Below are 10,011 nucleotides of genomic sequence, written 5' to 3' on the forward strand. Positions count from 1 at the left end.
GCCTGTGCCTGTGTCTATCTCACAGCTTCCAGATAATGCCTTTTTTACCACCCCCACTGCAAACCAGTGAACTCAGCCCAAGTTTCTCGAATTACGCAGGAAACAAACGAACGTAAACGAACGAAGAAGTAAAGCGCTCGCTAGCTTAAAGGTGAATGCACGGAGGCCGTCTTTGTGTGGAAAGGGGGGGGCGATAGTAGCATAATGGGTAAGGAGCTGGTCTTGTAACCTGAAGGTTGCAAGTTCGAGTTCCAGGTTGGACACTGTAGTTGTACCCTTGAGCGAGGTACTTAACCCGCATTGCTTAAGTATATATGCAGCTGTATAAATGGACGCAGTGTAAATGCTGTGTAAAAGTCGCTCTGGATAAGAGTCTGCTGAAGGCCTGTAATGTAATAAGATGGGGGGGGGGGTTCAGGCACCATGAGGCTGCAGCCCCACCACAGTCTCCGCTGACCGTGTCCCCTGGTTCACCTGGAGAGGCAGCGGCCCCCCCAGGCTGCATTGAGAGCGGAAAGGGGTGAAAGACTTTGGCCGACACCTTCCTGATCTGAGGGGGGGGCGGTGCTCTGCGGGATGATTTCTTCCCTCCATCGCACTCCACCTCACCCCCCACCCCCATTTGGCTTGGGGATAGGAGACAGGCTTGGTTGGCCTCTGAATAATTCGGTCGGGGTGAAAGGCTAGTGCCTTGAGGAGACCCGTTAAGTAGAGACATTGACTACCTTTCACAATCTAAGCTGACGTCACGCCTACCTCCAGTGCTGGGGAAGCTACTCTGAAAGCGTTCTAATTAATTAATTCACACTGGAAATAACTGAACTGCAGTAAAAGCTACCCTAAAGAGAAATGTAGCTTTGCAGTTCAAACTACCATGCAAAAAAAAATTATCAAAAAAAGGATCACGTTTCCCCAGACATGATGCATGGATGAGCAATGGCTTCTTTTTGCACATGGGGAAAACCACTATATATCTCAGTGGGGAGAATCAGCAGTTGACCGTTGGCAACTATAGTCGAGCAGAGTTCTTCTCACCAATCAGGATCAGAGGGAAAAGAGCGAAAAATGAATGAATGAATAAATAAATGACATTTTGGAAATGTCTATCGATGACAGGACCTGGCAGACACATCTGCAGCTCTCAAGGTCCCTGAACGTGATTGGTTAAAGCGCCCTAGCGATAAATCATCTTCCTCCTGGAGCCTGCCCCTCATTTGGGATTCTTACGAGGCGTTTAGTCTTGTTCAGGAATCCCCTGAAGGCCAGGTTAGGTGTGATTTACAGCTGATGGGTGCTTCAGTGCCTCAGTTGCGTTTTCCTCAGTGGTTTACTATGCAGTTCTCAAGCAAAAAAAAATGTTAAACATTTTGTTAAACATTTTTTTTGTGTGAACTTTTTGTAAATCTTGATTCCCGCCTGGAAATATATTTTTGGCCTATTCTCTGAGCCTCCCTCTGAGCCTTCCCTCAAGAGCATAACCCTGCTGGTTACTGCACGAAATAACTCCAGACATGAGCGCTTCACCTGAATTTATCTCCCACCTGCGGCTCTTAGCACGTTACCTGTTCCCAAAATCACCTCAGGCTGACAAAAAAAAGCTTGGTTTCGTTCTTCCATCAATTTCAAGAAACCGTCGGCATTAATATGATTCAATTATGTTGCGCAGTACAGTTGTGTATACAGAATGAGGGGTGAATTACAGTGCGCCACTTGTTTTTACATATTCATCCATTTCATTTACAGAAGCAGATCGTGGTAGTGACTTCCCTACCCCAGGCTACAAGCATGGTACACCACTGGGGATTTGAATTTGCAAAGTCCTCCTGTAAATGAGTACCAACTGAATTGCTGATTTAGAAGAAATGAAAAACCTATTCCTAAATCTCCTGACATTTGGGATGGCAGTTGTTGTGTACTAATGAACGTGTGTGTGGGTTTAATTGGGTCACATTTGATCTTCGAGGGCCGTCAGGTTCTCCGTCTGGCGGAGAGACAGGAAGCGGGAAAAAGCGTGGGCTGGAGGAGAGAGAGGAAAGACGCGCGAGACCGCAAAGGATTCTGGGGGAAAAAAGGGACGGGCCCGTCTCTCAGGCTCACGCTGGGCGCGGGGAACGGCGGCTGCTCCTGGACTTCAGCAGCCAGACGTGCTTCGGCAGATTCTACACGGGCTCCAGACTTCAAAGCGCCCCCAGACCATCAAATATTCATGAGCGAGCGGCGCTGGAACGCAGACAGCAGCGCGAGGAGCAAACAGGCTGCCCCCACAGCCCTCTCACATCACACCGTACCCCACTTACTGAGCACTGAGGGAAGAATGCATGCTAAAGCGCCATGAAAGGAATCATAATGATCACAATGATGGATGCGATGATGATGGTGATGACTATTATTATCACCCCCAATAATAATGATAATGCTAATAATGCTAATGCTAATAATAATAATAATAATATAGTACATTTCTAAAATGCTTTTCATGTGTTGCACAGTGGTGTGCTCTTAAGTAATGAATGACTAAGGAGTCCCCTGATGCATATATTGTGCCTGCGCACTCGCACAGTATCTAAGGGAGTGAAGGTGCCCCCCCCCCCCTTAGGGCCCTGCTCTGACCCCCCCAGCACAGTTTTTCCATCATACAGGGGAGGCTTGATAGAGGGCCAGAAGGGAAGCGTAAATCTACCGCCACAAGAAACATAAATATCCCTCTCTATAGGGTCCCGCTAGCTCTCCAAAAACAGCTACACAGTCACCCATTCATTCCAGATGAGGAGGAAGTCCAGCTGGAAACAGCAGCAGGAGTTTCTTTTTTAGAAAGGATAATAACCTAATATCTGGAGACCAGACAGAGAAACACATTGAGCTTCACTCAGATTCATTCATAAACTCTTTTTGGATTTTTCCACCTACTCTGACTCATTTAACTGACTCACGTATTCAAATCACTCATTCTTTTGCACATATGTTCATTCGTTTTCTCATTTAGTCATAGCATATTAGATTAAGGATAGCATTTTAATTAAGGGATTCACTGATCCCGTTTTGTAGATCATGGCTGGACTGGTCATCCGGAGATTCTGGCAGTTACACTTTTGGATCGTGATCGCAAGTTAGACAGTCAAGGCAAAAAAATACCAGAACAAAATTTAGCTCCTAGTCTGGCCCTGGTCTAGGTGCATGCCAACATTACGACACATCTTTTTATTAAAAGAGACATGCGTGTGTGTGTGAAAGTTTGTGTGTGTGTGTGTGAGTATCCATTGTACATTTGGATGTGTCTTTTTTGAGTTTTCATGTGTGTGTGTGCGTGCTTACAAAAAGAAATTATTGTTAAAATAACAAATAGGTTATAGGAGCACTTTTTTTATTGCAGGCCATGATTATATCCACCATAAGTTTGTTTTTATGGGATCGCTGAGAGTATTAAAAACGGTCTCGTCCTATTGCATCAGCGTAATGCAACCGGCGGGACAGTTCCGGGACAAACCGCTTCGCCCCTCCGAGGCGGCGTTTCGGAAAAGAAAGCGCATCGTGAGGAGGTCCTAACGAGGGGCCTGTAGTCTTACAAGCATGCCAGCAGCTTCAGCGTCTCTTCCACCGAGCGCCCTGCGATTTCGGCCTCAAGAGCCAGCTCGTCCACCACCCCTCACAACAACTAAAAGGCAGGAAATGAGTAACGTGAAGCAGATTCAGACTTGTACTGGAAAACCCACAAACCCGTGATGTAAAGTACGGGGGTGGGGGGGGGGTGGGGGGGTGGAAATCGGTCGCCAGGCAGGCACCCTAACCGTAACCCTAACCCGCCCGCCACAGGAAGTGAGCTGATTGGTCAGCGTGCAGTTCACAGCAGCCTAATGCTGCTACAGAAGCAGGTCTTCACAGTGCATGACGTTAGCAGGGCTATACAACACACCATCCTCACCTGCCCGCCACCTTCACATTTATCCAGGATGACCTCCAATTCCCACTTCCCACAAATTCCACCCAATCAATTTTGAATGCCGGTGTTCCTCAAAAGTTTCCTCATCCTCATACAAAGACAGGCATTTAGAACCGCAGATACCCCAGTGGATGGGCCTCAGTTTCATCAGAGCTAAGCTTGGAGAAGCAGAGGATCTGCTGCGAACACACAGGACAGTGGCTGCGACCGTCCTGTCTGAAGCACTGTGTGTTTAAATGGGGGGGGGGGGGCGGGGGGGGAGTGCGTAATCACAAATAAAGCCCATATTAAATAAATCCTCTCTGCCCCAGCAGAACCCGCGCCGCGACAGGTGGCAAAAACACCAGCGGCCAAAACGCGCCCTCCGCCACGCACAGCCAGCCCGCCCTGCCTCTCCCCGGGGACACGCTGGCACTTAAAGTTGATCTCACTTGCTTACAGGTCCCACGCCCTCGAGACGTCCCACGCCCTTTCACTCGCCCCGACCACGGCGGCTCCCGCACACAGAACTGACAATCACGGCCTCCCGAACGGACTGACCCGAACTTAAACGGCGGTCTGAAGACCCTCTTCGTATAATTAAACGAACGCAACCCTCCATGCGGCTAAAAATAGGCCCAATTACAGATTCAAAATGTTGAGCTCTTTTTTTAGGGCCTAGGTGGCGGCCTTTGTGAAAGAATAGGGAGTGTTTTTTTTATTTTATTGTCATTTAAAAGTTTCTTGCTCTCCCTAGAGGCCAATAGAGCAAAAGTTCATTCTTTAAAGGTGACATTATGATTTGTTTCAACATGATAGGTGAACAAGTACAAGATCAGGTTGGTGGATATTTTAATAGAGAGTGAGTTTGACAAAATCTTAAATGAAAATAAGAGCTGGTTCACAAATATCAGTGTTTAATCTTGGCTTTTGGTCTGACCGATTATTCCATCTAATGGTAATTTTTTAAGACCAAAGTATATACCGTACCATCACGGGTTCAGCCTCATATTGGAACACAGGAAAGCTTATCCACCATGGATATGCAGCTGCAGCTGAAGTCTTCACCAAAATAAAGAAAAAAAGAGTCATATTTAATAATTAATAAGACTGCTTAAATAATTAAGAGCAGAAGTTGGCATGAAATCCCCAAAACAGACTGGCCCTGAGCCAGGACTGGGCAGGGTGTGCTGGTTCATGTCCAGATCTCCAGAGGAGGCGCTGGGCACAGCTGAACTGCCTGAGCTCCACTGGACCGGCAGACTGGGTGGTTTTTAGAACACATAACTCCATGCCTCAGCTCTGGCGTGTAGCCACCATCTCAAAGGGGCTATAATAGGATAAAATGATTGCTGTTTTCACTCTGTGCATGTGCCCATGTGCTCAGCGCACACACATACACATACACATGCACATGCTCGCATACACACACACATACACATACATACACACACACACACACACACACACACACACACACACATATAAACACAGGCATACACACACACACACACACACACACACACATATAAACACAGGCATACACACACACACACACACATACAAACACAGGCATACACACGCATACACACACAGGCATACACATGCATACACACGCGCGCGCACGCGCACACACACACACACACAAATAGAAGCACACAAACACACACACACACACACACATAAACACATGTGCACACACACACACACACGCAAACACATGCATACATACATGCAGTCCCACACATATACACACACACACACACACACAGTGTGCTTTGCTCTGCCCCACACAGTGCATCCCCACGGAGCTGGCTGTGGGCCCTCATTTTGGGTTCAGGTGATGTGTCCTCACTCCAAACTGTCATCACAGAGGTCCCAGAATGTTACCTTCCACACCTCCACTCCTCTTTAAACATGCCGTAATATTTTCAGAGGGAGAGTTAATTCACAAAGGAGACATTCGTTTTTCCTCTTGGAAGCAGTAATAACACATAATCTGGCATTCAGTACTCCAAGTCCCCCCCAAAACCTTATCCTCACCTCTGTCTCTCTCCCTCCCACCTCCTATCGTTTAAACATGAAGAAAAGTCATGCCTTTTGATTTGGTGATTCAACTAAATGCAACCACTTAAAAAAAATGCAAACAAACAAACATCAACAAAAATCCCCTTTCAACTGATCTCATTTCTTGAATTAACCAATCATATCAACAGGGACATGTCTGGGCTTGATCGTATGGATACATTCAAACATTAACAGCTGTAATTATGTACAGATGGGTAGCATGAGTGGCACGGAAACACAACTAATTAAACAAATATGCTGCTAGAGCCCCAGATGTGTTTACATTCAGAGCATGCAGTAACATGTATGCTTACTCAGCCCAGTGTTGGGGGTATAAAACACACACTGTCACGCACACACACACACACACACACACACACATTGCACACACCCATTACACCAGGCAATTATGTATAAGTACTGTAAGACACACACTCACATATGAAGTGAATGGCCACTTGAAACAAGAGCCTTTTTCACAGTCAGCTACGTGGGGAGGACTGGGGTTCCGAGGGCAGGGGTGTTTATCAAGTGCTTGAGTGAACAATGGCATTGCTGGGGGCTTGTGTGCTCAAAGGTGACGTGTTTCAGTGATTAGCTATATCTATTAAGCCCCCTTGAGATGTAAAGGAATCCAATAAGTAACCAGGAGAAACAGCGAAAAAGACAAGCGGCAAGTTTTGGCCGACCGCGACGACCGCGGGGACACGAAAGCGGCGAATATCGTCGCCGGGTGAATTCGTTTCGCCGTTACGACACGCCCCTGACCTCCGCGCACTGCCGAGCTACCGTAAACAAGAGTGATTTACCGGTCGCGTGAAAAACATAATTTTGTACGAAACCGACAGGCGCTGAGCACCGCGTTAATCAGGTCGCATTCCTCGAGCTGACGGGGGGGGAATATTTCCTGGCTGCTGTGGCAGGCGTCGGGTGACATTGGTGAGAGGTCCTGGTCCAGCACTGCTGGGGGTGGCGGGCGGTCACCACGGGGGCTACAGCTTGCTGGCGCTACGGTGACCTCCGACCCCGGTTGAATATTTGTGAGAGAGCCGTGCAGCGCAGGGGTGCCCCGCTCTTTAAACTGCAATGCAAAAGGGTTAATGAAATAATAATAATAATAATAATAATAATATTATTATTATTATTACTAATAATAATAATAATAATAATAATAATAATACTAATAATAGTAAGTTGGAAAAAATTCCCAAAAAAATTACTTTCGAGACAAGTTAGGTTCCCTGGGCAATTGCAGTAGTATCAATGAATATAATTTTCCCTTTTTTCTGAAGAATACAATACATGTAATACATCTCTTGTATATGCTGTATTGTGAGATCTGCAGTTTATTTCAATGTAAATGTGTCTGCAGGTCATATGGACATAAGTTATTGCTGCTTTCATTTTTAGAAAGGAAGCATTGGGGTGAACTCTGTCCCACTTGCTGTAAATAACCCCCCCCCCCCCAAGCAGCTGAGGATTGTATCTTTACTGGAAGTTAACACTGAGATAAGGGTCACATGCCTGAAATATGGTGACGTATTACAGCTTTTACATGATGGGGTGACATGATGGTAATCTCCTACCTTACAGGGGTTACCAAAATTCAAGGCACAGGCGCATTGCCGTAAAATAATTTAGTGCCGTAAAAGCTCTCAGACGGAGATTGATGACGAGATGTAAATCTCCATTGCTTGTTATCAAGCAGTTACCATTTACTAGCTAAAGGAAATATAAGGATAGGGGTCTATGCTGAAAAAATGGAGGGCAGGGCTACAAAACGGCAGCAGAATGCTTCAGTTCCAAACGAAGATACTATAGAAAAACCAGATGGTCAGTTATGCATTCTTAAAATGATAAGTTCTGTTTGCCTACCTTTGAAGCTTCACATTTTCAATCTGATGCATGTTGTCAATACGATGAATGGGGGCAAAGCCAAGAACAGTACTAGCAGCAATAGCTTTCCTGTATGGGGGTCACCCATTTTCAAGTTTCACAAACTTGCATGTAGCAATAGAAAATCCCGCTACCAATTCTCACCCAGCATAAAGAAGCAGACAGGATGCCAAGAACCTCGGAACTCACCATCTGGTTACTATGCAGAATCTGCGCTGCAGATGACCGGGGTTTTCCTGCATGTGGAGCAGCACATGCTGCACACTGGACGTGTGATTTGTGATTAAAGCCACTTGCAAACGGCAGAGAAAAAAATATGGTGATTCATTGCTCTGTGTTAGGGAACAGGGCTTCACTGGTGACTGGTTCAGATTGTTTCAGCTAGTATTATTATTATTATTATACATTTTAAAAGTTATAAGTTGAAATGGCCCATACAAGTGAAAAAATGTGATTATATAATTGTACAAAAAAATCACATAAATCAGTCGTCTTAGTAACACCACAGCGGAAGCCTGTGGGAAAGACAAGACGTTCAGTCACTCAGTCAGTCGACTTATTCAGCTTATTCACTCGGTGTTGTTATGGGAGATCAGAGACCAGGGCTCAAGGCCTCAGACTGCTCGGTTCATAGTGGAAATTTCAGGATGTTAGAAGGGCTTTGAAGCACCTGGAATATGTCTGAGTGACTAAAGAGATTGTTCTTCACTTTGTAATCACGGGAACTCACCACAACCACAACCGAGCAACAGCAACCGCGGGCCCTCCTTCCTCCAGAGCTGATTGAATGAGCAAAGAATGAATGCGCGACACACACCCTGAGATTACTGTGGGTTTGCCCTCTTCTTTCAAACAATTTGGGAGAAACGCTGGTCAGACTTCCACAGTCACTCCTCGGCTAAATAAAAACTAGAGTCGAGAAATACAAAATCTTCTTCCTCTTGTGCGGAAATAAAATCCCTAAAATCACACTGATCTGAAAATATCATTCAATCCCACATCAGAGATTCTTAATCACTGTGAGCACCACATGGCATTGCACTCCCCCTGTTTGGAAAGAAAGTTTCAGCAGGTGTCATCTGAATCGAAGAAGTGCTGATGACAGAACTTGAGGTTCAACAATGCAGGCAAAGAATGTTTCATTATAAAGCACACGGTGCACCGTCTTGGGAACTACAAAAAAGCAGCCATTTTGATTCTATGTTGCTTTGTGCGGTTATAAATATTGTGATGTCACAATGACTAGCCGGTTTTTGAATTCCCCCCAGTGAAGTGATGCGCCACATAGACTCCTGAAACGGCATATGTCAGCAATCTTGTGTTCCGAGAGGAGTCACAACACCTGTTCAGCTTTTATCGTGAGTGACGAGCAAGACAGACCAGTGATCCAAAAAATGAGTTCTCTGTCCCGCAGCTCTTTCTGAACATCACGGCCAAATCACTCATCCAAACGGCCTCGTCAACAACGGCAGGTCGAAGCGACCTTGAGGGCTGAGAACAGAATTCACGGTCCACAGCTGTGCAGTGAACTCGCTTCCTCAAAACAAACATCTCTGAAAGCAGGGGACGGCTGCTTCTCCAGCATCTGTTGCTATTAACATTCCTGCTCCTCCTTATTTACTTGGCAGAGCGACAAGACATAGGCTACGCTAACACCCCACGCTAAGATAACCAGGCTAACAATATGTGGCCCGCAAGATGCCCGTCACTGCGATGAAAACAAGAACGCAGATGCAGAACAGCTAATAACATATTTACGCTCAGGAGATCTCAGTCGCGTCTCGCAACATGTTATTTGCGTGATTTACGCGCTCTGCGGATTGAAACAACGTGCGAAACGATTGGTCCTGGGGAAAACAAAGGCCAGAGCATTCTGTGCCGGCGAGGCCGAGTCCATGACGTGAATGCCGAAAGGCAAATGGAGTCCACATGGGAATCCCACGGGATTTGTCCCAGCAAAAGTCAAAGCCGCTCCGTGGTGCCTTTGAGGTGAATATTTTCCACCCTCCCCACCCCCCCGCTACATCATAGTATTTAACGAAACACAGCGCAAGCGAAATGGGGGATGGGGGGGGGGCAGCTATTAAATGAGTCACTTGTTTTGAGAGTCGTAAATTCCGCGCTGAGATTAG

Source organism: Anguilla rostrata, chromosome 5 (assembly GCF_018555375.3).
Source record: "Anguilla rostrata isolate EN2019 chromosome 5, ASM1855537v3, whole genome shotgun sequence".
NCBI classification, from domain to species: Eukaryota; Metazoa; Chordata; class Actinopteri; order Anguilliformes; family Anguillidae; genus Anguilla; species Anguilla rostrata.